Source organism: Macaca nemestrina, chromosome 7 (genome assembly GCF_043159975.1).
Source record: "Macaca nemestrina isolate mMacNem1 chromosome 7, mMacNem.hap1, whole genome shotgun sequence".
In the NCBI taxonomy this organism is placed as follows: Eukaryota; Metazoa; Chordata; class Mammalia; order Primates; family Cercopithecidae; genus Macaca; species Macaca nemestrina.
The window spans coordinates 60,024,985-60,045,801 of NC_092131.1; positions in this window are offsets into that span (position 1 = coordinate 60,024,985).

Consider the following 20,817-nt stretch of genomic DNA (forward strand, 5'->3'; position numbering starts at 1 on the left):
AATCATGCATTTTATGCACATCAGACTAATATACAACAGAGTAAGAGGAATATGCATCAGACTGTCTTTTTCCTTTTAGTCTGATGATCAATTCTAACTCTATCTTAAGAGAATTATATTTTTACTGGAAATGTGATATGATTCACAGCAGAAACTTCAAAATAGGACATTAACTTCTTTGGGAGTGGGTTTATCGAACATACCAGAAGAAAGCCTTAGTCTAACCAAATGTGATTTGGGGTGCATGATAGGTTTTCAATAAATAAAACAGACCATGAAAAAAAGAATTTGAGCTAAATCAGACAGGATTTAGAGCACACCAGGTACAGGCAACACTTGAACAAAGGCAAGAAGGAAGCAAAGCGTGTTTGTGAAATCAGGAGTTCCAATTTTTCTGACTGTGACAATAACAGGTTTCTATTTGCTTTCATATAATCATGACATTTTAGTGTCTTTCTAATCGATCTAAAATCTTTATAATGGGACTTTTAATTGGACCCATCTTAGGCATATAACTTTTATCAAAATATATGCATTTAACTAGAAAATAAATCACTTTGAATTTGTCTGATCAAGTGCTTTATTATTTTTATAGTCTCATGAAACATTATTTGTTTTGTAGAAGAGAAAAATAGCATTAAAATATAGAGATTTATAAATGTTATTTTATGTAATTCTAGTTTGATTACTCTTATTGTATAGAATTCCATTAAGAACTGTGCATTAATACTTTTATCTGTTCTGTTAATAAGCATATGGACAGTTTGGGGCAATTACAAATAGCACTGATAGCAATATGTTCACACTTGGATCCTAGTGTACAATATTACAGAAGAATGGAATCAGTGGGTCTTAACTTTATGTAAACACGTCACAACTTAAAGTGTTTAGAAGGAAAATAAAAGAAGAAACCCTTTTATAGTTTCAAAACTGAGCCAGAAATTTATAGCAGGGAGTCAGTGGTTGAAATTTCCCTAATGATTTAAGAAAGTGAGGCTAAACTTTCCTAAACTATATAACTAGCAACTTTCAAAGATAATACTCCATACTTTTTATTCCAAGTTCAGTGGTAACATTGGGTCCAATTCTTCTTTAATCAATAAACTATTCATATGAATGAAAACAATATCTGATAAAATGAAAGCTGAAATTTACCTAAATATTCAGAGTGGTTATTGAGCCAGTTACAATTCATTTGAATCAATTTTCAACCTAAATAAAGAGGTACATTGCTTGGGAAAATAGTATCTTAACTATTAAATTAGTTCATTTATCTTTGTAATCATAGTTCATAGGATAGTAGCACACTTAAGAACAATAATGAGTCGTTATGTTGTAAAAAGCATTTTCCATCAATTATTTACCATGGTATAAAAATAAGCCTACTAGAAGATTGTAAAAGCTAATTTGCTTTTGACAATTGCTATTTAGAGCCACAAACCTTATGAAATCACAGGGAAAAAATAAGGATATTCTATGTACAACTGAATTACTGTATAGTGGAATATCAGAGAAAAATAAAGCACATTCTAGGTAGGTAAATCAATGAAATATAGACTTTTTTATCAGAGTATATCATTTCAGTAATACAACATTTGGCTATCAAATCAGGTGAATTTAAGAATTTCAAAGTAATGCATTTTAATTTAAAATCAGGAAATAAAACACTGTGGATTTTGATCTGGAAAATACATATCATTAGCTTTTACCTTTAAAAGGCATATTTTATCCCTATTCTTTGTCTTATTTTACTTTTGCAGAAGATTGACTTTCTGGAGAGCTGGAAAGCTAACATAGATATATTGCTTAAGAAGGGTGGAGACCTGACGATGCTTTATCCCAAAGAGGAAATCTTTGGGATTTTGTAGAGATGTTTGTAAACATCTCTATAAATGGAAAAGTATAGAATTATAATTATTTATATACCCTTGGATAAGTATTTGAGGGATATAATCTAATTTTACCATGGATAGATATCTATAGTGTCTTCCCACCAACCTGTAATCCATTCAAAATGCTATTTTCTCTTTTAAATTTTCAAGTTTTTTTTTTTAATTTCTTAACTTTCCTCATAAAACATGCAGATTATAAATGCTTGCGAAATATTCACAAAGCCTATTAGGGGAGAAATATACATATGAATTTTAGTGGATGTAGGCATTTGACTCAAATTTAATTAAGTTTCTCCACAATGTTCTGAAAATTTCCAAATTCTCATTAACAGTTTTCTTCAGTTCTTGCTCTCAATTAACCTTTATAGTTTTTTTATATACAAAAACACTGCACTTTCTACCATTTGCATTTTTATCTTACTAATAACATTTTTCATCTTCATCTTTTGATTTCAAATTTACCTATTTTGTGATTACTATCACCTCATTATTTTAAAACCACAGTTATCTATAACTTCTTTTATGAAAGAAATAAAATTTACCTTATCATAGTTCATTGTTTAACATCCTGTTGTACATAGTGACCCTAGTTGGCTTTAAAAATATGCTTGTTATATCCAAATTCTTAGCCCATGATTCTGTAAATGTGTCCTGATGTCAGTAAGTTAGTCTTTGATTTAATCAAACTGAAGAGTTTCACACCCAGTAATATGCATACAAAATTTAATTCTTTTCCATTTAAATGTGACTATAAATATATAGGCCAAAAATAACAGAAGCACTCTATATAATGCGACTGCTTAATGCTGGCATTAAAAGAAGAATAATAGTACCAGCAAATTATTTGTGAGGAATTGTGCTAAGGTCTTTGAGATAAAGATTACCTCATTTAGTCTTCACCAAAATGCCATGCCATAAGCTACATGACTATTTTCAATATACAAATAAAGGGACTTTATATTAGTTGTGTTTACCACCCCCCACCAGTTACTTCTCTAAATTTGTCTCATTCTATTCTCCTTCTCTTCTCTTGCCACCACCTTCACCCCTAGGTTTCCCTCCACCCCCACCCTCCAAGCAGCATACCCAGTTTCTCAAACTATCCAGGATGTTCCCACCTCAGGGTCCTTGCACACTTGTTCTATTATTTCACAGTTTTAGAATCTAGAACAAAATTCACCACCCAAGTGTCTCTTAATGACTGGATATGTTCATCATTTCACAATTTGAGGAGGGTATGCCATCATCAGCATATTATTTTCAAAGTGCTATAAAGAGGATCTCAAGTTTATGTCCCTACAGGAAGAAAGGCATTTACCATCCAAAAATCAAGCAAAGAAGAAATCTCAAACAGAATAGAGTCATTCTGTTTAAATAGGATTTTATTTTCTAATAGTTGCTGGGACTTGAACTGATAGATTCAAATTTAATTTTACTATCCAGAGAATGGACTTCTTATTGGTATTTTGTTATAAAAAGGATAATTAAATTGACAATGCAAATTATTGATCTACATATGACTTAGCTGTATTATAAAAATTAAAATAATTTAAAAATGCACCAACAATGGTATATTAGAAATCAATTATATACAATTTGATTTAATATATTACTGAGCCCACATTTTAAAGAAATCATTATTGTTTATATAATTCCTACATTATTTTTATGGCAAAATTAGAAAGTAAAGAAACTCCTTTGTCAAAATCATGGAAGGTTTTTTATGTTGTGCTTCACTGATGTCTTCAAGGAAGTTTTAAAAAACAAGTTGGTTTATCCAACGACAATTTTAGAAACAGTTCTACAGTTTTCTGTTGATTTCTTTTTAATTTTGTGCATTTCTCCTATGACTGACAGAGAACAGAATTTAACTTATTGGTTATTGTAATGACTGGTGCAGAAGTAAACATATATTTTCTTCTTGAGATGCCATCTTACAGTGGTAAAGGATAAAGAGCTCATTTGCTGTTATAACACAATGGCAAATTCTTACTTTCCTTAATGGCCTGAGATTTACATCTAATCTTACATAAAATTATTTTATGGTCAAAATGTCTCATATTTATTTTGAATGCTCACTAAATAATTTCAGATTTCAAATTCCTATTTTGTCTGAAAACCAGCTAAATTTGATCTTGCAATCTCAAGCAGAGGTACCTTTAAAATATATTAAAAGACATATGTGATCCTGTATTAAAATAACCTATTTATTTTTATGACACCATTTTCATTCTTGTGATATGAAATAAATTTAATGCTTGAATTAGGGTTTCTTTTTTTCAGAATAATATCAAAATATAACCCTCTACTTCACAATCATCCTTTATAGAATTACTCAGAAAAGTGGAAATCTTATTCAAATAATATTGCTGAATCTTAAAACATTTCAGAAATGCTCTATTGGAATTATAACCACAACTATAAAGTTATGCACCAGAAACAAAATTAATTCTCTATTTTATATTAAGGATACAACTTCCATTGTTCTTTTTATTTACTCCTTTCTTCCTACCGCTGTATTATTTATCTTGATTCCATTTACACCATTCTTTCAGGACTTTCCAGCCTCTGCCCTAAGTTACTTTGTGAAGTTTTATGAATTACATAAAATAGAATAACTGAAGAAAGTTAATAAATATATGGTACTTCTATGATAAATGTAGTTAGTTGATAGCATGAATGTAAATAATAAGTAATATAATTAAATTTCCAGAAGTCAGTTCTGCTTGTGTAGTCTATACAAGGGGCAGTGCAATGTAGGCAATGAATCAATGCATTTATCTGAAATTATTTTTAATAACTTTTGAAATGGTATTTAGATGTAAAATTAGAAAACATAAACTAAAGTGTTCTGCAAAGTATAAAAGTCAGTAATTATCTAAGGTAAAACTGATCAAAAGCTGGCAGTGAATCTGAGAACTATATATGAAAGTTGTGATCTCACTCTGAAATATTTTACATGTCAGCAAAACTTTTACCTTTAAAGTTTAGCATATTTTGAGGAAAACAAATGTAAAATATCATGTAGATGAACAATACTCTACAGGGTCAGTCACAAAATTTCAAAATTTAGAAATAACAAAACATTATTCAGAATTAAGAATTCAGTAAACTTAATGACACTAGGGAAACAAAGTGGACATGTCTGTTTGCAACATATGAACCACTTATGCATCTTTGTAGGATTTTGATTTTTTGAATGAGTGGAATTTTAAAATAATTATCCTTCTCATCTTGGTCAGTTTCTTCTTCATTTTAGGAATTTTTTTTCTCTTCAAAGAAAATGTCCCACTTTTCTAACAATTTTTTGCGATGGTTGGTTTATGTTCTTCATCTTACATTTGCTGGCTATCATACCCCTTCTTGTTCTATTCCTGGCCAACTCAAACAATTCACTTATTTTTTCAATTTGTCAAACTGGCTTGTTATCTAAATAGCATAGACAAATTTAAGAATGAGGAGATTGTTTTTGTTCCTGAGTTCTTGAATAAAATGAAAGTCTATTCATCCATTCCCTGCTCTTTAACCTGATTGTAACCAGATTTCAGCAGCACATTTTGCTTTGCTCTGACTTGCAAAACAGCCACGTAGATTCAACTCAGTTTTGGTTTAAGATATAAATAAACATTAAGAAAAATAGACATATTATGTTTCAACTTAGGTTTCTTCACCATCAGGAAAACTTTCCTGACTTCACCAAAATTTGTACACAATCTTCTCTCTGCTTCAGTAATGTTTTCTGCATAATCAGAGCTTTGCAATTACTCTAGTAAATTACATTATCTCATCATTTTCATCCTCATTAGTAGGCTTTGAGCTACTTTAATATGGAGACTCTTTGATTCATCTCTGTATCCCCAGTGCTTGACATGGTGCATGGTACATAGGGGATGTTCTACTCATGCTTAGTAATTATTAAGTAAATTAAAGATAGACATCTATGAAAAGAAATTTTTTTATAGTTCATGTATTTGTGATATAAATGAGATTAATACTGAGAATTCAACTGAAGGGAACTCACACAGAAAAAAATGTGGTATATGAATGAATAGATTTCAAAGAAAAATTAATGAAATATTATTATGACAAAAACAGACAACAAGGCTTGGACTATTTCTCAAACACTTAAAAAGAATAACATAAAATTAAAATTAAAAGTAGGAAACTATTCCCTTCAAGTAGCAAACATCCATGAACTAGCTATTTTAAAACAGTGAAAAAATCTGAAAGGGTATTAATAGATACGAAACAGTTCATGTCATTACAGAGCTTTGTTTCCACTGAAGGAGAACACAAGCAAACACACAAAGATAATTTCAGTACCGATATATAAGATAAAATAAGATATTGCTGATTATATAAAATATACTTTCTTATTATATGAAATAGAACAAGAAAATTAACAAAGACTTTGAAATGCTTTGCTACCACTGGAAATATAGTATTTACACATTTTTAGCAGACCTTTCACTACCACCCAAAAACTGGTTACGAGGAGCTGACAAGAGATTCCTTGGAGATCAGAAGGCAACACACAGCCCCCAAAATGTCATCTTTGAGCATTTGTTTAGTTCAGAGGGCACTGACGCCAGATTATCTTGATGTTATCTATCAGGAAGGAACTATCCTGCTTCCATACCTCTTACCTCTATATGTTTCCATCTTCAAGAAGTCACAGTGGAAACACTAGATAAAGAAAAATTTAAAAATTAGCCATGCCATGCTCCCATCTAGAGTCTCAGGACCTATGATCATCCCATATTGGGTGTTGAGAGAGGTCTCCTTAAATCAAGAAATAACCTGTAGTATATATGGCCTGATGGAAAAGCAATACTCTAAGTAAAAAAGTATCTCCCCATGCTTCAGACAGTCACGGCGTCACCTAGGCAGGCTTAGATAATCAGGTCCAGAAGAACGAACACCAACAATGGCAAAAGTGAGATCAATATTTCTAGTTTTATACCACAAAGCCAAATTCAGCCATGTAACTAAGCTACATAAACTTTAATGAGAAGAATGCTTCACTCTGATCCAATTTGTGGCATTTTACAGTCTCAGTCATATATATTAATATGTACCATAAAAAACAAACACCTCCATAAGTGAGTAAAAGAAACAGGACCCGGTTTTTGTTGTTGTTGTTGTTTTTAGAATGCTGTAGGAGAGAAAACTCAGTGGTAGAATTTACAGAATTTCTTCATGCTCTTGCCTGCTATGGTTTCTTCTTTCTGCATTGACTCCATCACTTATTATGAATAAGCGGAATAACATAATTATTTACAAATGTTAGTGATAGAACTGTGGGTACAAATTCTATTTGTTAAAGCAACAACCTTCAGAGCTATCTATTTTAAAGATGACAAAGTGAGCACAATCCAATTTCTGAACGTAATGACAATGTCAGTGTAGCTTTATGAAACCATAACAAAGTAAGAAGAGACATCTGGTGAGTGCAGCATGCATGTAATGTATGGTTAGCTCCAGTGATTCTTCTGAGTTCTTCTCGTCCCATAATTTATGGGTGGCAGAGTGCCACTCAAACTAAGAGGCATCACTCAACTATCTTGAATGTAAAGTAAGGAATACAATGCTTCACTAGGTCGGCTAGCTGCACATGAATTTTGATGCAGATGCCCAGTAAAAATGTTTCTGATAACTTAGAGTAGAAAACAACCTAAAGAATCAATAAAGAGAGGTTTATTTCTAGAGAACATACAACTGTGTTTATAGTGCAATAGTTCCAAACGCAAGCAGAGAATTCTTATTCCATTCTATGAGTGCACCGGGGCTGATGGCTACAAGGGGCGTTGTTAACAATAAAACAAAATAAAGTGATGAATATGTATAGATGATCATAAACATCAATTATGCCTGTGCATATACATGTTTTTGCGCATGTTTTGAAATAGTATGAGCTTGTTTATTCAGTCCCCGAAGAGAAAAAAGGCAAATTGTCTATATGTGAGTAAAATGCTATTATTTTAAAAATATTTACTTGATTATAACCTGTCATTTTTGCTAGCTCTTGTTTTTCTACTTAATCAGTGGAATCGCAGATGAGAATTTTTGTGACACTGGTGAAACTGAATTCTTCTCAGCCCCCTCCCTCTGAATCTGTATTTCTCTCCAGAGCCTGGAATCTACTGAGTCTGCTGAGCCTGGTTGATAATAAGGTGTGGGACAGTACAGTTGCCAGTAAGAAGAGCTACTATAGCACTTTCTTCTCTCTAGGTCAGCAGATAATGGCCTACAGATCATTCTATTACTAGGGGTGTATTTGGTAAAGATTAGAACACAGGGATTCCAGAGAGTCCGTCCTTTACAATCATTATGCTTTGTTGAAATTTGACACCACTCAACATGAATGGGTCTAGTCTCACAGGCCACCAAGAACCTAAGGAAGGGCTGACAGATGGGGTTAGATCCTTGCTATTCCTGGGCTGACAAAGTCCTAGAAGATGATAGAGTGGGATGACTTCCTGTTGGTGCTTTCATGGAGGAATTGTAGCCTGCCTATGGATTCTCGTTATCTGAGGTCATTAACTAAACCTGAGCCCCAGCGAGGTGACAGAGGAAAGTAACAATAGTTTCTGCAAAGCCAATCTACCCAAGAAAGAGAAGACAGAAGGAAATGAAGTATGATCTAAAATAGGAAAGATAGAGGAAGGAAAAAACACCACAAATAAGAATAACAATATTCATAAAAATACAAATTGCAAAAATGTGTAGTTCCCAACTAAAACTGTAAGTCATTTGAATGAGTTAACTGTCACTGTTGACATAAAGTTATGGCCAGGAATATCAAGAAGAAGAATTTTTTTCCCCCCAGGGCACAGTAGCTCATGCCTATAATCCCAGCACTTTGGGAGGCCAAGGTGGGCAGATCACCTGAGGTCAGGAATTCAAGACCTGCCTGGCCAACATGGTGAAACCTCATCTCTACTAAAAATATTTTTTTTAAAAAAATAGCCAGGCGTGATGGTGAGCACCTGTAATCTCAGCTACCCAGGAGGCTAAGACAGGAGAATTGTTGGAACCCGGGAGGCGGAGGTTGCAATGAGCCAAGATCACGCCACTGCACTCCAGCCTGGGCAACAGAGCAAGAAATCATCCCAATAAATAAATAAATAATAAATAAGGAGAGAGAAAAAAAGAAAAGTTAATAAAATCTAAAATGCAATCAATATAATTTCAGAATATGAAAAAACTGACAAAAGAAAGAGGAGATATACTGTATTTATTTATTTATTTATCTATCTTTGTTTTTTTTAGAGACAGGGTCTTTGTCACACAGGCTGGAGTGCAGCGATGAGATCATAGCTCACTGCGGCCGCCAATTCCTGGGCTCCAGTGATACTCCCACCTTACCCTCCCAAGTAGCTAGGACGAGAGGCATGTGTTACCATATCCAGCTAATTTAAAAAACCATTGTAGAGGCAGTCTTGCTCTGTTGCCTTGGCTGATCTCGCACTCTTGGCTTCAAGCCATCTTGCCTGAGTTTCTCATGGCACTGGAATTACAGGCATAAATCACTGAACCCAGGCATTAAATTTATTGTAAAACATTTCTGAGATGAATAAACATACGATGCAGAAGATTGAAAGGTCGTGTTAAATTTTTGAAAGGTTTTAAGTGGACTTAGACATATGGACACATCATCTACAAACATTCCTTAATATCTGAATAAAGAAAACTTCTACAAGACTCCAGAAAGAAAGGAAAATTAACATACTGAGGAAAAACATTACAACTGTATCTCACATTTCACCTTCTACACTAGAAACTAGAAGACGGTGGAATAACATTTACTAGTTACCGTGAATATTAAGTTATTCAACAATCCTGTAATTAGCCAAGATGGCGTTCACTCATCAGGGCAAAGAGAATCATTGGGACTTGCAAATTTTTGGGTTTTATTATCAATGATCTGCACATAAGAAAATTCTCAAGGAAGGAATGTAATGAAATAAGAAATGAATGAGAAAAATGACCCAAAGAAAAGAGGAGCTGAAAGGTAGAGAGAACACCTTAAACTGTTCAATATACATGCTAAATGCTGGTCAAAGAATGCTGCCACAGAAACTCCAATAATAATAAGGAAATAAGCATACAGTTATTTCTTATCTGAACTTAGCCTGTGTGTGCTTGGTGGTGGGGAAGGAGGTAATGTTTCACTGTTTTCATGAAAGGAGTGTAGGGGTGAAGAAGAATGGGTTACAAAATATGAAGAAGTGAAACTAATCTAGAAAACTTAATAATATCTATGGATTGTAATTAAGGTGGGTGCAGAAAGCAGAGGAAAGGAGAAGTCCTTGGTCAGGAAATAATCGGTATCTTGACATACAGTAATAGAGAACTGAGCATTTTTTAAAAGGTTACCAGCAAAGAAAATACAAACTAAATAAGGAAAGAATAGAAAAATTACAATAGAAAATTCAACTTTGAAATGATAAAAAGTATAATGAATAGCAAGTGGATCAGACAAAGTAAAATAAAGAAAATATAAGAGGAAAAACAAAATAAAATAAATAATAGCTAAATGAAAAGGAATAAAATATACCGAATAGATATTCACAATAAATTTGAGCAAGTAGAAAACCATTTAACAACAAACTAATATATAACATCCATTTCTATTCTATCATCAATGAACACATCAAAAGTGAAGCAATAAAGAAAGGTTGAAAATTAAGAGATGATCATAAATATAGCAAACAAATAAATTCTAACCAAATCAAGTTACACTGGAAAGGTTAACATCTTAAAAGGGAAAAATAGTAAAAAAAAAAAAAAAAAAAAAAACTGGAAGGAATTTTATGTAATGAAAACACAAACACTTTTGAAGTTTAACATTAGGCTAGATAATAAATAGGTAATAAGACAAATAAAACAAAAGGAAACTTTATAATAATACAATAGGAATATTCGATACCACTATGGAATGTAACAAATCTAGTAGATAAAAAGCAGGACATACCAGATTTGAATGATAAACAAATATTACTTTCCATTTATATATAAAATGTAAATCACCAAAACACTGAATATGCATTCTTCTAAGTCCAGGTAGCATTTACAAAACTCAAATATGAATTCATCCACAAATAGGTTCTTAACAAAATGAAACCGAAAAAAAAAGCCTAATTCTCTGGTCCTAATCTAATACAATGAGGAAGGAAATGAGAAATATGATAAATATATTTTACAACTTGAATATTAAGAAATATATATGCAATAAAAATATATCAAGAAAAAAGGAATTTAAAATATCTAGAAAGTAGAAGAAATATTTCAAATGATCACTTCTAAATCATAGTAAAGTATACTATTATTTAATATTAATAGAAAATACATAAGAATCTATATTTATAGACTCAGAAAAATTTAATACTAATACCAAATAAATTAAGCAAAAATATAATATAGAACAATATCACTTATAAATATAGATGCAAAATTTTAAATATAATAACAACATGCTATACTTTATTAAATGTAATCTTTTTTTTCTAGGTGGAATTTATTTCAGGAATGCAGACCAGTTAAATATTAGGTAATCTGACAACCTACTACATAATAAATTAGAATAAACAAAAATAAAATAATATCATTGGTTGGTGTAAATATACTTGGCAAATATTAACAGGCATTTCAAATAAAAATGCTGAATTTTATAGAAATATTATAAAATATATAAGTAAAATAAAAAGCAATTCTAAATCCCATTAAGAGCCATACCTGCAATGATCATGGACTAAAGAAATTGAAATTAATGTTAAGTGAATAAAGACATGCTTTGTCATTATCATTACTTACTGACTTTAGCAAATAAAATATCAATAGGAAAATAAATACTAGAAATTTTAGAAAATAGTTAAAACTGCACTTCTTTTGATACTAATATTAATACATACCTAAAATGTCAAGAATCCCTATAAATATCTACTGTAATTTATAAGATAATATGATTTGATAAGAGGTAAATATATTCAAAAACAATAGCATTTTCTTTAGAAATGCAAACTCAGAAATATAAAATAGAAAAATTCAAAGTAAAAAATAAGTGTAGATACTTAAGAAATACTTAAACAAAGACATAATACCAACATAAAGAAATGGAAAATGTACCATGTTCTTCAGTGGTAGGGCTATCATAGTATTTTCAGTTTCCCTAATATTAATTATAACATTGATCCTAATTTGAATTCCATGTGTTTTACCTTTATATGGATAGAGCAATATTACACATACTATGAAAGAATAATTGCTGAGACTATTCCGCAAATATCTGAGTAAAGGAGAATAGTTGGAGGAACATATTACAAAGCCACTATAATCAAACTATATTTTAATGGCTAGGAGAATTTCAAAATCAGTCTCAGTGCAGAAAGGTATTTAATATATGACAGATGACTTAGTAAACAGTTTTGGTATAATTGGCTACTCATCTGGGAAGAAAACATTCTATCTGTCTCTCACATGACATACAAAAATAACTTTAAAATTAATGATACAATCTTGGAAGTCAGTGAGAGACTACATGAATGATAATTGAGTTATACAAGGTTACTAAGAAAAATAGTAGTCAAATCACATCACTGAAAAAAATAAAACTCAATAGATATTTGTTACAGAAACACCAGGGATCCAGTCTAAGTCTGTTGCTCACAGCAAAGAAAGCCAGTCTCTGAAATAATGAGCACTGACAGTGAAAAAGACTTTATTCAAGTGCTACAGCCAAGGAGAATGAGAGATAAAGTCTCAAATCCATTTCTCTGTCCAACTACAATTGGGGGATTATATAGCAGGGAAGGAATGTAAATTCATGAAAGTAAATAGGAATTAGGGAGGAGTGAGAAAGAGGAGTTGGTCAACAAGAAGCAGGTGATTGGTTAGGCAGTCATGACAGGTGAGGGGTCTGTCATCTCATTGTTCAGATGTGGTATTCTGGTAAGTTTCAGATTCTTGTTACTATCCAGGAGATCTGACAGTTGGTCTCCTCAGAAAGGAATGCTGATAAGACAAATATAATTTCCTTAATTTTTAAGACTGAGAGGGTCAATTTCTATGTTGATTCAAAATAACCATAAACATCAGTTCTATGGGACAATCTGGCAGGTTTCATATTCATGATATTAATGTATACAAAAGATACTATCTAAATTGAATGTACAAGATAGTATTGAAAAACTTTTCTAGGTGCATTATGAGTATTAATTTCAAAGAAGGAACTCCTCAAACAGTAACTCCAAAATAAGTATTTAGAAGAAAGTATTGCAAAGAAAAAAGAACAAAAGATATAAGCATGAAAATAGCATAGAGATCTTAAAGATACATTTTATAACCACATTTATACTTCTTAATATGGGAAGTGTATTCTAAATCTTTGAAAGTCCACTACACCTTCTCTGGAAACTTTAGCACAGCCCGCATTGGTAGATAAAAATTTACCTTCCCACCCTTTAGTCCTCCACATTTTTCTTTATTTCCTTCTTTCTTTTTCTTTCTTTTCCTTTTTTCTTCCTTTTCTTTTCTTTCTTTTCTCTTTTTTTTTTTTTTGAAAGACAGAGCCTTACTCTGTCACCCAAGCTGGAGTGCAGTAGTGTGATCATAGCTCACTGTAGCCTTGAAACACTGGGCTCAAGTGTCCCAAGTAGCTAGGACTCTAGGTGCACACCACCATGCCTGGCTAATCGTTTTTCTTTTTTTTTTTTTTTTTTGTCAAAATAAAATCTTGCTAAGTTGGCCAGGCTGGTGTCGAACTCTTGGCCTCAAGTGATCCTCCTGTCTTGGCCTCCCAAAGTGCTGGTATTACAGGTGTGAGCCACCACTCCTGGTCTACCTTTACATTTCAAAAGAATGATTTTGAAAATGCTCAGTCTAGAATCATATGCTGATTCTTCTCCAGGCAACTACCTATAGGTTGATGACATAACTTAATTAGAGCACATTTTTAGGAATTTTTTGTTGTTGTTACCAATAAAAATACTAGGTTCTTTGTTCCACTTAAACTATTAAAGAAACAGTATAATTTTCAGTATTATTATTTTTCTCATTTATTTTTCAACTTTATTGAGATATAATTAACACACAAAAATTGTATATATTTATCGTATACAATGTGATGTTTTCACCTATCTGACATGACTAAATCAAGCTAATCAGCATATCCATCACCTCACATATTTATCTTTGTGTTTGTGTGGTGAGAGCATTTAAGATTGACTCTTTTAGCAATTTTCAATTTACAATACATTATTATTAACTATAGTCACTATGTTGTACAATAGACTCTCAGAATTTATTCCTCCTAACTGAAACTTTGTACACTGAAACTTTGAGGAACATCTCACCATTTCCCACCCCCACACCAGTCACTTGCCTCCTTTCTCGTCTTTGTAGAAATTCAAAACAATTTTAAAAAGAGGTAAGCATGATTCTGCTGGTATCTAAATTTAAACAGAAAAGAGTATGTTGTTCATACATCAACTTATCTCTAGAGATATAACAGTGATCAAGATATACCATATGCTTTTAGGTTCAGGGATTTAGTAGGGAAGTCAGATTGTCACAGTTAAAAAACAAAGAAATGGTTACAATAATGATATTTCCTTTGAAAAATTTTAAAAACCAGGTGCTATGATGAAATATTATGGGATCTGTGTCAGTGGACTTCATTTAGCTTGAGTTTTCCGAACTAATGATTGCCCCGGGGGGGGGGGGGAAGAATATCAAAAGTAATAAAATTACTTACTAATGTCATGAAGATAAAATTGCTGTACCAAAATTAAATGATAGAGCTAGTACTAGACTGCAATTTAATTCTTAACAAGTCCCTTAATTTCTGTTCTCAGAAAAATTAAAAAGTTTGAAAACAGGGATAGGAACTACAATGTTATTAATTTCCATATTAAGTGGCATGTTTTTCATTAATCTCACAGTATGTAAATATCACAAACAATATGATTAATAATTTGTTGAAATAAATTTGATATCTGAGAGCCATTTTCTAAGAAATGTCTTAGTTATTTGTATCAGTTTAAAATCTATTAAAATCCCAATAAAATATTTTAAAATGTTGACATATTTCTAAAGTTTATTCCTATCTCACAATAATATTCATAGCCAATCCCCTACTTTTTCTTAAATTTAAATGTTGTTTGATTTTATTTCAAGCCAACTGCTCAAAAACAGAAAGCACTTTTAACTCCCCTGTTTTAAAATATATTTATTTATTTTAATCATCTTTCAGTACATTCAGTAAGCTCTAATTTATTCATGTAGGGAAGCCAATAATTCTTAAATACATAAAGTTAAAATCAAAATTAATCATTTACCAAAGAAAAATGTTAAATAAATATTTTATAGATTCATGACAGTAAAACAAACATAAAAATCAAATATATGTAAAATATATTTCAGAAGAAAAAACAGTCATCAGTATATTTCTTCCATCTATGACTAATGATTCATTACCTTATAATATAAAATTATTTTATTCAATATGGAAATTTTCCATTCAAATAGATAATTGTGCAACAATATTAATAAAGTCTATCTATCACCGTTCTATGTATACACATATATGCATAGTTACATATAATTCTCTTTTTTTTTTTTTTTTTTTTTTTTTTTGAGACGGAGTCTCGCTCTGTCACCCAGGCTGGAGTGCAGTGGCCGGATCTCAGCTCACTGCAAGCTCCGCCTCCCGGGTTCACGCCATTCTCCTGCCTCAGCCTCCCGAGTAGCTGGGACTACAGGCGCCTGCCACCTCGCCCGGCTAAGTTTTTGTATTTTTAGTAGAGACGGGGTTTCACTGTGTTAGCCAGGATGGTCTCGATCTCCTGACCTCGTGATCCGCCCGTCTCGGCCTCCCAAAGTGCTGGGATTACAGGCTTGAGCCACCGCGCCCGGCCAGTTACATATAATTCTTAGAGTTTTACTTTCAAGGGAAAAAACCCCACAGTGTTGACAGGTGTACAGAGACATAGACTTGTCTTAAGTTGTCCAACTTTACCAATTTTTTTAAAAAGTCCTTAAAAATATTTATTTTGTTCACTCCAGTAATACCTTTTCTGAAGGTAAATCTCAGAAAATACAGATTGAATAGACCATATCCAAAACGCTTCAGACCAGAAGTGTCCCAGATTTTTGGATATTTTTTAGAATATTCACATATAAATAATAGGATATCTTGGGGATGGTACCCAAGTCTAAATAGGAAATTATTTTATGCTTCATACATATGAAACTTTATATACAGAATCTGAAGATAATTTGTGCTTCATAATTTTGTGCATGAAGTGAAGTTTTGGCTGCATCTAGACTGTGACCTTTCACATGAGATCAGGTGTAAAATTTTCCAGTTGTGGCACCATTACAGCACTCAAAAAGTGTCAGATTTTGGAGCATTTTGGATGTCAGAGCATTTCAAATTTCAGATTTTCTGATTAGGGTTGCTCAACCTGCAATGTAGGATAGTAACTGAAATCATGTGGCAAATAACAAAACAAATGCCCGAAGTAAATAAATCAACAAGCTATGGGATACTTTCACCTATTAAGATTTAGTTTGATCATTGACATTCATTGATATGGAATGACCTTCATGGCCTGTCTCTCCATATACATGCAAAGACTATGTGTAAGTTTATGCACCAACTATAGTTATCTCTGCTCTAGAAATTAAAAGTCTTTCTTCGCTGTTTTTAATTGCTTATATTTTTAAATTTTTGACAAAATAAACATGTATTATTTTTATAACTCAGAAGTAGTTTTTAAATCCAAAAATGATAGATGATTTCTGATAGTAAAGTCCACTGTCACTGTCCTCCTCTTAGATGTATGTATATTGTTATAAAGTCTGATTGCCATGTTTATGTTGAGGAAAATATCTGTCAATAAATTGATAAATTAATATGTAGGCAAATATTTAAAAGACTGGAAAAAAACACTTACCATAAAGACAGTTTACACATTACCTTTTCCTTATGGGAATGAGGGAAGTAATGAAGTAATGGTATTTGCTTTTCTTTCCAATATTTTAAACAAGGAATGTCCTACTTTTTGCCTTTTCTGTCTAATTTTCAGTGAAAAGATTATTCTACATTATCATTTGTATATGATTTGGCACTTAGATTTTATTTTCATATTTTTAAACAATTTTTGAGAATTTTAGAGAGTTTTTTCAAAAAACATTGCCACCAACTTCAATAATTCATACACAGTAATCTTTTTTTTCTTCCTCTACTCTCTCTTCTTCCTTTCCTTTTTTTTTTTTTTTTTTTCTGAGACAGACTCTTGCTGTATTGCCCAGGCTGGAATGCAGTGATGCAATCTAGCTCACTGTAACCTCCACTTCCCAGGTTCAAGTGATCCTTGTGCCTCAGCCTCCCGAGTAGCTGGCATCACAAGCATGTGCCACTACACCCAGCTAATTTTTGTATTTTTAGTAGAGACAGGGCTTCACCGTTTGACCAGACTGGTCTCGAACTCCTGACCTGAAGTGATCCATCCACCTTGGCCTCTCAAAGTGCTGGGACTACAGGTGTGAGCCATGGAGCACAGCCTCTTTTTTTCTCTTGGGCCTTAGATACATAGTTCATGGAGTGAGTCTCATTATTCAATTTAAGGCAATTTACCAGTTTGAATGAGGTACCATTCCTGTTTCATTTTTTAGTTAAACTGTCTTCATTGTTAAAATAGACCTTTTGTTTTCCATCATCCATTCGTATCTTACATATCTATTAACTAAGGTTTTTAAATATGTGTTTTAAATATGTATAATATTGAGTTTTATGCTTTTTCTCACTTTTCTTGAATTGATTTTGAATTATACATACAAAATAAATGATTAAAAAGTACAGTTTACTAGATCAAAATAACAACTATGAAATTTCATGAAATAAATTATCGAATGTATTTACAAAATGTATAGAAGTTTAGTTACTAATAGACAAATATCATTTTGAGTGATTTTGATACAGTTATTTCAATTATCCTTCTGCTTAGTACTTAGCAGTAAAAATATAGAAGATTTAAACCATGTAAGCAATTTAATTTAATAGGCATTCATAAAACTCTGCACCCAAATATCAGCTAATATTACTTTGTTCAAAAGTACATGGCATATTTTTAAAATAGTCATTTTGGATCCTGCAACATTACTGAATTAATTTATTATTTCAAACAGTTTATTGGTAAAGTCTTTTTAAAATATAAGATCATGTTATCTACAAACAGAAAAAAATTAATTTCTTCCTTTTCAGTGTGGATGCTCTGTTTCTCTTACTTGCTTAATTGTTCTGGCTAGGATTTCTATCACTATGTTGAAAAGAAGTGGTGAGAGTGGGCACCCTTGTTTTCCTAAAGAGCTTTCAGCTTTTCACTACTGAGTATGATTTTAACTGTAAGCTGTCTACATGACCTTTACTATGTTAGGCACACTACTTCTATACCATATTTGTTGAGAGTTTTTATCATGAAAGGATGTTGAATATTGTCAAATGCTTTTTCTGCATTAATTGAGATGATCATGTGATGTTTAGCCCTTCATTATGTTAATGAGGAGTATCACTTGTATTGCATTGAATAAGTTAAACCATCCTTTCATCCCAGGGATAAATTTTACCTGAATACGGTGCATGATCATTTTAATGTACTGTTGAATCAGTTTGCTATATATATTTGAGGAAATTTGAATCTATCTTTATCAAGTTCTTCAGCCTGTAATGTTCTTGTCTTGCAGTGTTCTTGTATGGTGTTGGTATGAGGATAATGCTGGCCTTATGAAAGAGTTTTGAAGTTGTCTCCCTCTTTAATTTTTTTAGAAGAATTGAAAAAAGATTGGATTAATCATTATTTAAATGCTTGATAGAATTTATTCATGAAATCACCTAGTTCTGGAATATTCTTTGTTGGGAGATTTTTTGATTACTCATTCAATCTCCTTTTGCTATTGCTCTGTTCAGATTTTCCACTTCCTTGTAATTCAGTTTTGGTAGGTTGTATGTCTCTAGGAATGTATCCATTTCTTCTGGGTTAGACAATTTGTTTGCATATAAGTGTTCATTGTAGTTTCTTATGATTCTTTATATTTTTGTGATATCAGTTTTAATGGCTCCTATTTCATTTATAATTTTATTTATTTGAGTCATCTCTCGTCTTGGTTAGTCTAGCTAAAAGGATATCAATTTTATTTATCTTTGCAAAAATACAACTCTATTGTGTTTCTAGTCTCTATTTTATTTCTGCTACAATCTTTATTATTTTCTTCTGTTTGCTGATTTGAGACTTTGTTTATTCTTTCCTTTCCAGTACCATGAGGTGTGAAGCTAAGTTCTATATTTGAGATTTTACCCTTTCCTTAATGTTGGCTTTTATTGCTATAAGTGTTTCTCTTAGAACTACTTTTGCTGTATCCCACAAATTTGGGTTACTGAAGATTTATAAGAAGTTTCCTTTGGTGTTATGTTTGCCTCTATCTTTTTCATCTGTGTAGCCTTGTTTTGGTGTCTGTGCATTTGAAGGAACAAACACCTCTTCCAGTCTTTACAGACTGGTTTCAGTAAGTAAAGACCTTCTCCTGCTGCATTTCCAGGCTCATTGGATTGTCTTTTGGATCACGATTGAGTGGAATTGTAGCTGGATCATGTGGTGCTACTGGGTTCACATTAGGGTCTGCAGTTGGCAGGCCTGTTACTAGGGATTCAAGTGGGCATTCATCCTGTCTTTTCTCTTGGTAGATTGGAATGCCTCTAACACTTTTATCAGTAAGGCTGACATTGGGATGAGGGTACACTTCAAGGTCCACAGACAGCAAGCCTGTTATCAGGTGTGTGGACAGTGTGACTTCCTCTGTTCCTTGGGAGGGATTCCCCTGGGTCGCTGGTTAAGTCTTTAGCCCTAGACCATGGCTAAGAGGGTCTGGAACCAAGTCACAGGGCTGTCTCTGAGGGAACACACTGGCATGTCTTCTTCTAGGTTAGTGAGCAGATGGAACTACTCTCAGACTACAGCTGTGAGGGGTGGGGGTCACGCTATAGGGTCATTTCAGAATCTGCTTTGACTGGGGTCTGCAAGCCTGTCCTGGGGACACAATGGGCACTAGTTACCTGTGTGAGCAGTGCTACTTTCCGACCGCAGCCAAGAAGGGCTGGGACTGTATTACAAGGCTGTTTCAAGGTCCACAGCTGGAACCAAGGTCAGCGGGCCTGTCATGCAAGCACAAGTGGGCATGACTTCTCTCAGATCCAGTGGTGGATGGTTCTCGGAGCAGGACCAAGGCCAAATGAGACTGTAGCTGAGTCCACAGGGTGACAGGGCATTTCTGTGTCTGGATTCAGGAGTAAAGTAGTTGAGCCTACCACCTGTGGGGAGTTCTGTCCTCTTAAAAGAGTCTTCTGAGGTCTTGGGCTTTACCGGGTTTCCTACCCAAATCCCAAAGCTCCCACAAAGGCTCTTTTGTCCATGGATGGCTGTAAAATTATTGTTGCTTTGGGGGAATATGAACAGGGAACCTCCTATGCTGCCATCTTGCTGATATCACTGCACAGGTTGTTTTGTTAAAGACTAGTAATAAAGCCCAGCATCTGGTGATATTAATCAATTATTGAAGACAAATGAACCAAGTTGGAAATAAAAAGCTTTCAAAGGTGGAAAAAATATAATATATAATACTGTCAAAATATTTGTGCCAGTAAGTTTAAAAACAGATGAAAAGGATAAAATCTTATAAAGAATATAACTAGTGAAATCTTACAAAGAATTAAAAAGCCCCTAAAATTACAGAAACATTAAAGACTTGAAAAAGTAGTTAGAATATCAACTCAGGATGATATGAAGGTGAATTCAGATAAAGTATCAAAGAAGAGATAATTCGAGTCTTATATAAACTCTTCCAAAAAAGAAAGAATAAGAGAAACTCC